Raw genomic sequence first — 10,166 nt, forward strand, 5'->3', positions numbered from 1 at the left:
TCCTGGGTGGAATGTCATCCATGGAGTGTGCATTTTCAGGTAATCACATGAGAAAAGGGAGAGGCAAGGGATGCGCCCAACAGAGGGAGAAACACTGGGGAGGATGGTGTGGTCAAATGCATCAAAGGCTGCAGACAATGTGAATCGGATGAGGAGGAATAATTTACCATCGTCCTAATCCCACACAGTGCTGCAGCTCTGACCACAAGAAAAGTTGGTAAGGGATTCGGACATGAATTTATGGGAAAGGTGGGCAGAATGTTAGTCCCCAGAGATAAATAGCCAGGTCATCATATAAGATATATAAGATATTTATTAGTCTCATGTACGTCAAAACCTAGTTATATCCTAGTCATATATATCCTAGTTATGTAGATATCCTAGTTATTTATACCTGTATAAAGAATTAGCATTTGGTTTAATCTCATGTGATTACAGCTTCTTTTTACTAAATTAATTGGTTAAAATGTGTTCATTTCCAAGGTGCCTTGGGTTTTGATTTGTCAATGTATAATTAAACTGACATTGTGGTTTAGGTTTCGCTGAAGTTACAGGATGCATGATTTGTCGATTTTCAGAGCCACATTTGACAACAGATGGGCAAGGCAGTTTTGAGATAAGAAAGGCAATGAGTATTGAATGGAAACAGTTAGCATCTGTTGTCTTGAAGGAGATATTTCATTTCAAGGATCATGTTGTGACTAGCACGTCATGACACAATTAATTATTAGAGGTAGTATTCATGGGGATGAGACCATTGACACCTTTCCTGAAACCATGCCATCCACATATTAATCCTACTTTATTGTCCCCAAATTGCCATCAACCCCACCTCCCCCCAGAGTCAACCGCTCACCTACACACTAGAGGCAAGTTACCTACCAACCTGCACACCGTTGGGATGTGGGAGGAAGCAGATACACCCCGGCCCACGCAGTCCCAGGGAGAATGTGCAAGCTCTATGCAGACAGCACCAGAGGTCTGGATCAAACCTGGGTCACTGGAGCTGTGAGGCAGTGGCTCCATCAGCTGTGTAACTGTGCTGCCAAAACAAATTAGAGAACGTTGGGCCAGAAACGGGAATAATAAGGTTGCCTATCTGCCGGGAAAAAAATGACTGGGTAATTTGGTTTGGTATTCTGGATATTTTCAGCTTAAGAATATCGGAGGAGACATCTGTCTCTCCTTGTTTGTAATAAACATGTTCAAGTGTATCAGCTTCCAGTTGTACTCACCTCTCGATGACCGGTTCCACATGTCTGAACATCCAATGGCTACAACCTGTAGCTGATACTCTCTCACACATTGAATACTAGTAACTAGTAATTAAAGACAAGTTTCTCCCCCATTGCATGTATTGAAAGTAAGTTCAATAAATAAATGGACCTGTAATTGTAAACTGGATTCCTGCGTTGTAGTCAAACTATTACTGGTGATGCTTGCATTGTGCGTGCTAGGAGGTCAAGCTCCAAGACGTTATTGGTGCTTTACCAAAGCGTAAGAGAAGATACGCTCTACACTCAACATCAAGGTCCTCTATTAAGCTGTCCCTGCTGCACCATCCTGACCTGTGACATTGAAGGTTCATGCTGAGACTCTGAAAAACACGGACCATTTCCCATATTTCAGGAGCCACCTCAGAGAAAGCAGACGTCGATGATAAAATTCACCATTACCTTCAATACATCAGCACAGAATTTGGCCGATTGAGGAAAGGGATATTTGAAGATCATGATTTCAGATCTGGCACAAAACTCATGGTCTATGGGGCAGCAATGATCCTTGCCTTCCTATTTGCTTCTGAGACCTGTATCTACAGCTGACATGTCAAGGCACCGGAAAAGTACTACTAATTCTTTCCAATGAAATCCTCCAAAGTCATTGAAAGATAAGCAAAACAACCAACCATATCCTCTCCCAGACCAATATGCCCAGCATTCAGGCCCTTGTCACTTTCAGTTCACTACACTGGACAGGCCACATCGTTCACGTGCCCAACACCAGACTCCCGAAACAGACACTCTGTTCCGAGTTCTGTCGTGGAAAGAGATTACCAGATGGACAGAGAAAAAGGTTCAGTGATGTGCTCAAGCCTTCCTTGAAGAAATGGAACATCAGCTCTGAGTCCAGGGAACCTCTGTCCCATGACTGTTCAAAGTGGGGGATTCGGGATGGTGTTGAGAACCTTGAGGCCATGAATCAGGAGCACACAGGAGCCCTGCATAGGTGGCAGAAGGAGTGCACCACCTCACAAACTATCCACTCCATCTGCTCCATTGGTCACCTCTTGCCCCAGCTGTGGAAGAGATTGCGATTCCAACATTGGCTTCATTAACCACCTCAGAACCTACAAAACCTACAACGCAAGTCCTCCCCCAATCCCAAAGAAGACTGATAGCACCTTCAGCCTCCTCTCTCACCTACCCAACTCACTCCTACCAAAGTCTTCATTATTAAGTGATTTACTCTTCAGGAATGCAGAGCTCTCTTTGCAGTTTGTTCAAATGTTAATCTGGATCAACAAGCATGCAGTGGCAAGGAGCTCAGATGTTTAAGGTTGGACCAGCTCAACAAAACAATCCAAAATGAAAGTCGGTGATGAAACTGCCTGAGGGGTTGGAAGCTACCTGTCTGTGTAATGGCAAATGACCTGGAAATTGAACCTATAACCTGTCTAGAACACCACAGTACATTTTGTGGGCATTGTCTTGTTTTTCTGAAATCTGAGTAAATCAGATCCAGAAACCTCATTTCAACAAAGGTAAACATAGTGATTGCAATTAGATCACAGGTGCTTTAGGTTTCTCGAGTTTCTACATTAGTGTTGCCATTTCAAAGCTTTTGTTGTAGCTTTTGAGAATGGTAGCATAATGTTTACTTGACTAACATTCTGAAACCTGGACTAATGAACCTGTGATACAAATTAAAATTCTATCACTGCAGGTGGGAAACTTAGAATCACAGAGAAATAGGGCAGGCAAAGTAGTGTAGCAGTTAGCGTAACACTATGACAGCGCCAGCGACCCGGGTTCAATTCCCGCCGCTGTCTGTAAGGAGTTTGTACGTTCTCCCTGTGTCTGCGTGGGTTTCCTCCGGGTGCTCCGGTTTCCTCCCACATTCCAAAGACGTACGGGTTAGGAAGTTGTGGGCATGCTATGTTGGCGCCGGAAGCATGGCGACACTTGCGGGCTGCCCCCAGAACATTCTATGCAAAGATACATTTCACTGTGTGTTTCGATGTACATGTGACTAATAAAGAAATCTTATCTTATCTTATCTTATAATACAGCATTGAAACCAGCTCTTTGGCCCACTAAGTCCGCACTAACCATTAGACACCTATTTACACAAATCCCATTTTCTTATTCTCTCCACATTTCCGTCAAGTTCCTCCAGCTTCTACCACTACACTATCGGGTCAAATTACAACAGCTAATAACCTACCAACCTGCACATCTTTGGAATGTGGGAGGAAAACCAGAGGACCCGGAGGAAACCAAGTCACAGGGAGAACGCACAAAGCCCACACAGACAGCACCAGTGGTCACAATTGAACCTGTGAGGTGGCAGCACTACTAGCTGTGTCACTCTGCCATGCCTTGAACCTAATTATTTAAGTAATTGAAAATCAGAAAATGTAGTATCAGTAAAAACCCACCTGTTTCAGTAATGTTCTTTGAGGAAGGAAATCCACCACTATTATTGGTCTGACCTACACGTGACTCTAAGCCCACAGCACCATAGCTGACTCTTCACCATCCTTAGTAATGGCCCAGCAGGCCACTCAGCTGCACTAAAGTGCTACAATAAAGGATAATTACACCGCTTTACAAGTCAAGGAGCAATGAGGGATGGACAATTAATGCAGCTCTGGTCAGTCACATCCACATCACATGAATGAAGATAAAACCTTAAATTTAATCCTTTCCTGCTAAAGTATCTTTTAACTTACATTGCTTCGAACATAAATTTGCAAAACTCAGACATAGAAATGCAATCACTCGGAGAGAATTTCTAAAGTGGTGCTGCACGGCAAAAGAGTGCCAACATGTCTCAGTGCCATTGCACAAGATTTATAAGATCATGCCCTGTGCATTTCTTCACGTGTTTTAGGTACAATAAATGGTGAGAGTCAGTACTAATGCCTATTGATAATGAGCAAGTTTAAAAGTGTGTAAAGGCAGCAGGAGTGTGAACGATATGCGCTAGTAGGCATAATTATGAGTCGATTGTGTATAATAAGCACTTGTAGATTATAAACAGCTGTAAACATCACATTACGCTGGGTAAGTCAGATTAGACATTTGTGTATAAGAGGTTGGTTTAATATTTTATTTCCTTCTTGAATGCAGAAACTCAGAGCAGTTATTCAATTTTCATCAGGCTCTTTTAACCCACAGAGATCTCCGCTCCTCAGATGAGATTTAAAGTATTGATTTTATTGGGATGAAACTGGAGTATGCAGCTGTGGTGACTGACTACATCAACAAGTGCATTGACAATTCACCGTCATCAAAACCATCACCACATGCGCCAACCAGAAGCCATGGCTGACAGCAGAGATACATCAACTGTTGAAAACTCGAGACGCCGCCTTCAGGTCGGGTGATGTGGCAGCCCTCAGGACAGCGAGGGCCAACCTGTCCCATGGCATCAGAGAGGCAAAGAGGAGTTATGCCCAGAAGATCCAGGGCTACTTCTCTGATACCAAGGACACAAGACGTCCGTGGCGGGGCATCTAGGCCATCACTGACTACAAGCCCCCACCTCACACTTGCGACAATGATGCCCCCCTCCCAGATGCACTGAACAACTTTTATGCTCGGTTTGATGTACTTAACAACAAACCTACGAGCAAGGCACCTCCACTGCTCAATGACCAGGTACTTTGTCTGTCCTCAGCTAGTGTGAGGAAGATATTATCCAGGGTTGACCCTCGGAAATCAGCGGGACCTGATAACATACCTGGCCGTGTGCTCAGGGACTGCACAGACCAGCTGGCAGATGTTTTCACTGACATCTTTAATGTCTCTTTGAGCCAAGCAGTTGTCCCCGTATGTTTCAAACCTACCACCATTATACCAGTGCCTAAAAAGACGCCTGTAACCTGTTTAAATGACTACTGCCCCGTGGCACTGACTTCAGTCATCATGAAGTGCTTCGAGAGGTTAGTCTTGCAACACATTAAATCCATTCTCCCTCCCTTATTGGACCCCCTTCAGTTTGCATACTGCCTCAATTGGTCAACTGAAGATGCAGTGTCCTTTGCCCTCCACCTGGCTTTGTCTCACCTAGATCAAAGGGACACATGTTAGAATGCTCTTTATAGACTTCAGCTCCGCCTTAACACTATCATCCCACAGAACCTCACAAGGAAGCTACACCTACTGGGCCTTAGGACCTCCACCTGCAATTGGATTCTGGACTTCCTCTCTGAAAGGCCACAGTCAGTTCGTAATGGAAATACCATCTCAAAAATCACCAGGCTGAGCACTGGAGCCCCCCAGGGCTGCGTCCTCAGTCCACTGCTGCTCACACTGCTGACCCATGACTGTTCTGCCAACTCAAGCTCCAACCATATCATCAAGTTTGCTGATGATACAACAGTGGTGGGCCTCGTCAGCAGGAATGATGAAACAGCTTACAGAGAGGAGGTGGTGAGGCTGCCGGACTGGTGCTCAGTCAACAATCTCTCCTTGAACGTGGACAAAACAAGAGAGATGATTGTAGATTTTAGAAAGGCTCAGGCTGACCACTTACCCCTGTGCATCAATGGCATCATTGTGCAGAGAGTCAGCTGTTATAAGTTCTTGGGAATACATATAGCAGACGACCTGTCCTGGTCAACATCTCTTCCCTCGCCAAGAAGGCACAGCAGCGTCTCCACGTTTTACAGTGGCTGAAAAGAGCAAACCTGCCTTCCCCCACCCTCACTACATTCTACAGAGTGTCCTGACTAGCTGCATCTCTGCCTGGTACAGTAACTGTAACATCTCTGACCGTAAGTCTTTGCAGAGAATTGCGAGTACAGCGAAAAAGATGATTGGAGTACCTCTTCCCTTCACTTTGGATATTTACAATACACGACGCACACGTAAGGTTTATAGAATTATAGATGACCCTTCTCATCCCTCCTACGACCTATTTGTCCCACTGCCGTCTGGCAAGCGGTACCAGAGCATCCAGGCCAGAACTACTAGATTGCTCAACAGCTTTTCCCCCAAGGCTGTCAGGCTCCTGAATACTCCGGTAGACAAATGCCGCGTCAAAAGCTCTGGTTTGCATAACGGCGTATAAGAACTTTGGCTGCTGCTGAAAATGTCTATACAATGAGTACAACACACTGAGCTTGTATTTCTCTTGTCCAACTCGGTTTTGCACTAACTCTGCACTAAATTTGTATTCTGTATATACCGTTTTTTGCACTATTTGTATTTGCACTATTTTTTTTGATTTTTTTTTTGTTTTTTGTTGTGTTTATTGTATGTCTTCTGTTCTATGTATGTCCTCTGTTGTGTGAGTCTGGGGGAAACAACATTTTGTTCCGCCATGTGTTTTTATAGCATGGATGAATGACAATAAAGTAACTTGAACTTGAACTGAATAAACCCTGAAAACTGGCACAGGGATTGTGAGGCACAGTTAACCTTTTGATTAAAACACATAAACAAGACGAACTTCTTGTTGCCTTTTATTGTCATGGTTCCTGCTTGCAGCTGGCATTAGTCATAGAGTCACAGAGTCATACAGCATAGAAACAGGCCCTTCAGCCCAACTGGTCCATGCCGACCAAGATTCCCATCTAAGCTAGTCCCATTTTCCCGCATTTGGCCCATATCCCTCCAAACCTTTCTTATCCATGTACCTCTCCGAGTACCTTTTAAATGTTGTTAATGTAGCTGCCTCAACCACTTCCTCTGGTAGCTCGTTCCATACAGACCACCCTCCAGGTGAAAAAGTTGCCCCTTAGGTTCCTATTAAATCTCTCCCCTCTCACCTTAAACCCCTGCCCTCTAGTTCTTGATTCCCCAACCCTGGGAAAAAGGCTGTGCACGTTCACCCTACTTATGCCCCTCATAATTTTATACACCTATATAAGATCATTGTCCTACACTCCAATGGAAACAGTCCCAACCTGCAGGACTGCTCTCCATAACTCAGTCCCTCAAGTCCTGGCAACATCCTCGTAAATCTCCTTTGCACTATTTCCAGCTTAATAACATCGTTCCTGTAGCAGGGCGATGAGAACAGAACACAATATTCCAAATGCGACCTCACCAACATCTTGTACAACTGCCAGAAGCAGGGAACGGTATCTTGTTGCAAGCACAGGCAGCACAGAATTCACCTTTGTGTGTCTCTAGTACTATTTGGAACACAAAATGCAGGGAATACCCAGTAAGTCAGACAGCATCTGTGGAGAAATACTCAACAGCATCCTGCTCATGCCCCGCATTCCTCGCAACCTCTCCTGCTCTTTACACCTATTCTCTACGAGAGGTAGTGAAGTGTCCCTCTATGCATAGGGAGCATCAGTGTCCTCCCTTATGCACCAGTGCTTTACAAGTTCAAGATATACTTTATTGTCATTCACCCATATGCTATAAGACACATGGCGGAACGAAATGTCGTTTCCCCCAGACTCAAACAACAGAGGACATACGTAGAACAGAAGACATACAATAAATGCAGACAGAAAAATTGTGTAAGCACAAATAATGCAAAAAGTGGTATATACAGGATACAAAATGAGTGCAAGGTTAGTGCAAAACTGAGTTGGACAAGGAAAATACAGAACTCAGTGTGTTGCACTAAGTGTATAAACTTGTTCAGCAGCAGCCAACGTTCTTATGCGCTGTTGTGCAGACCAGGGCTTTTGACGCGGCATTTGTCTGAGGCTGCCTCCAGGGTATTCAGGAGCCTGACAGCCTGGGGGAGAAAACTGTTGTACAATCTAGTAGTTCTGGCCCGGATGCTCTGGTACCGCTTGCCAGACGGCAGTGGGACAAATAGTGGGACAAACTGATTTTTGCTTCTTATTTCACCAGCAATGATTAAGACAGAGCCAGGTGCAGGTAAGTTCAGCACTACAGTCTCCTTTCAGCCACAGGCAGTGCAGTTCTGGTCCTGCTCTGAAGTTAAAGCTGTGGTTGGAACAGATGTCAGATTTCAGTGACAATCCCCCGAATCAGCTGCTGACATCTCAAGCATTAGTCAACACTGAAACTCAGGGAGAATAGCTTCAAGTACGCTCTGAAGATATGTCTTCGATCTGAGTCTGATCCCCCCCCACCAGATACAACACTGGTATTTAAGAGGCTTTTAGGCAGATGAATATGCAGGAGTATGGATCATGTGCAAGCAAAAGAGGTTTAGTTTAATTTGCCATCGTGTTCAGCACAGACATTGTGGGCTGAAGGATCTGTTCCCATGTTCTACACCTATGTTCTGATTCAGGGTACCATGCTCTAGCATGTGAAAGTCCCAGTGTGAACGACCAACTAGTCTATTTATTCTGGGAGTGACTGTACTTGGCACAAGCCTGCAGGTCAGCCAAAGGCTACCACACCATTCCCTGTTATCAACTGAAACTTGTACTGACTGCAGACACTCTAGGACTATCATTACCTAGAGTGTATGCAGAAGAGATTTACTGGAATGGTTTCCAGGGATGAGGGATTTCAACCTCATGTTAGTTTGGAGAAGACAAGATTCTTATCCTAAGATCAAAGTCCGGTAAGGGGAGATTTGGCAGAGGTTTACAAGTTTGTGACAGGAAGGGGCTATATAGATGCCTCAAAGCCCTGGGAGCACGGATGCAAAGTGATGGGTGAAAGAGACAGAAGAGTTGTGAGGAGAAATCCTTCAATGCAGGGAGCAGTTATAATCTGAGACCCTATAATGACAACAGAATTACGAACCATCAGGACTTTCAAAAGGGACTTCAAGGGAGGATCACTGGAGGAAAAATAAAATGCAGGGCCATAGGGAAAGTCAGGATGAAAATGAATGAATGAATTGTTCTGTGGGGAGCTGGCATGGGTCTGATGGGCTGAATGGCCTCCTTCTGTGCCTTAATGATTCTTTGTTCAGCTCTGCGTGGTTAAGAAAGCACATGGAGACGCAAGATGATGTGATTAGCAACATAGTCATCAGGGAGTCATTTAATGCAACACGCAAACTGCTGGAGGAACTCAGTGGGTCGAGCAGCATCTGTGAAGGCAGAGGGATGGTTGACGTTTTCCTGCATCAGGGCATGGGCTGGGTTCAAGCCCTGAGCAGCAACATCTAAACTGCGATCCATAAATTCAACAATGCTCTTTAGTTCTCATGGATTGGTTTGTACACCGCTTCTTTCTAGTTAAGGTGAAAATGTTAAGATAAAACTACAATGTTGTAAAGAAGCAGAAACTGCTGCAAGCTACATCACAGCAGCTGGAACAGTGCAATCGTGATGGAGTGTGAACTTCATACATTTCCTGTTTTCACTTTCCCTTTGTACTACAGGCATTAAAGCGGCGCTGGAATGGCAAATGTACTCAAAGGAGAACTGCGGACGAATGTTGTGCGTGGTGGGCAGTGGAGTGAACTATCCCCGCAGAACCAAGGGAAGCCGGCCACACTTGGCAGCATTCCCACTTTCAGAGGAGAAATTGGGCAAGTGCTCTGCAGTCGCTGTGTAGCCTCATTAAGAATACGAATGTAAGTCAATTGCTCACACTGTGGGTTCACTATGTCATTTTATAGCCTAACACTTGGTTTGCAACTTGTGTTGGGAGTTCTGCAAGAACTGCAGGCATATAAAGCTCTATAGATGGTCCTCACCCATATCTGCTATCTGCGTTTAACCCATAGGATCAGACATAAAGAACAATACTGGAAGAATTCAGCATGTCAAGCAGCTTCTGCGGAGGCAAAAGGTGTAAGTAAAAGGTGCAGACACGGTAGCGTAGCGGTTAGCATAACGCTTTACAGCGCCAGCGACCCGGGTTCGGTTCTGGCCACTGTCTGTAAGGAGTTTGTACGTTCTCCCCGTGTCTGCGTGGGTTTCCTCTGGGTGCTCCGGTTTCCTCCCACATTCCAAAGACGTACGGGTTAGGAAGTTGTGGGCATGCTATGTTGGCGCCGGCAATGTGGCGACACTTGCGGGCTGCCCCCAGAACACA

Source organism: Pristis pectinata, chromosome 21 (genome assembly GCF_009764475.1).
Source record: "Pristis pectinata isolate sPriPec2 chromosome 21, sPriPec2.1.pri, whole genome shotgun sequence".
Lineage (NCBI taxonomy): Eukaryota > Metazoa > Chordata > Chondrichthyes > Rhinopristiformes > Pristidae > Pristis > Pristis pectinata.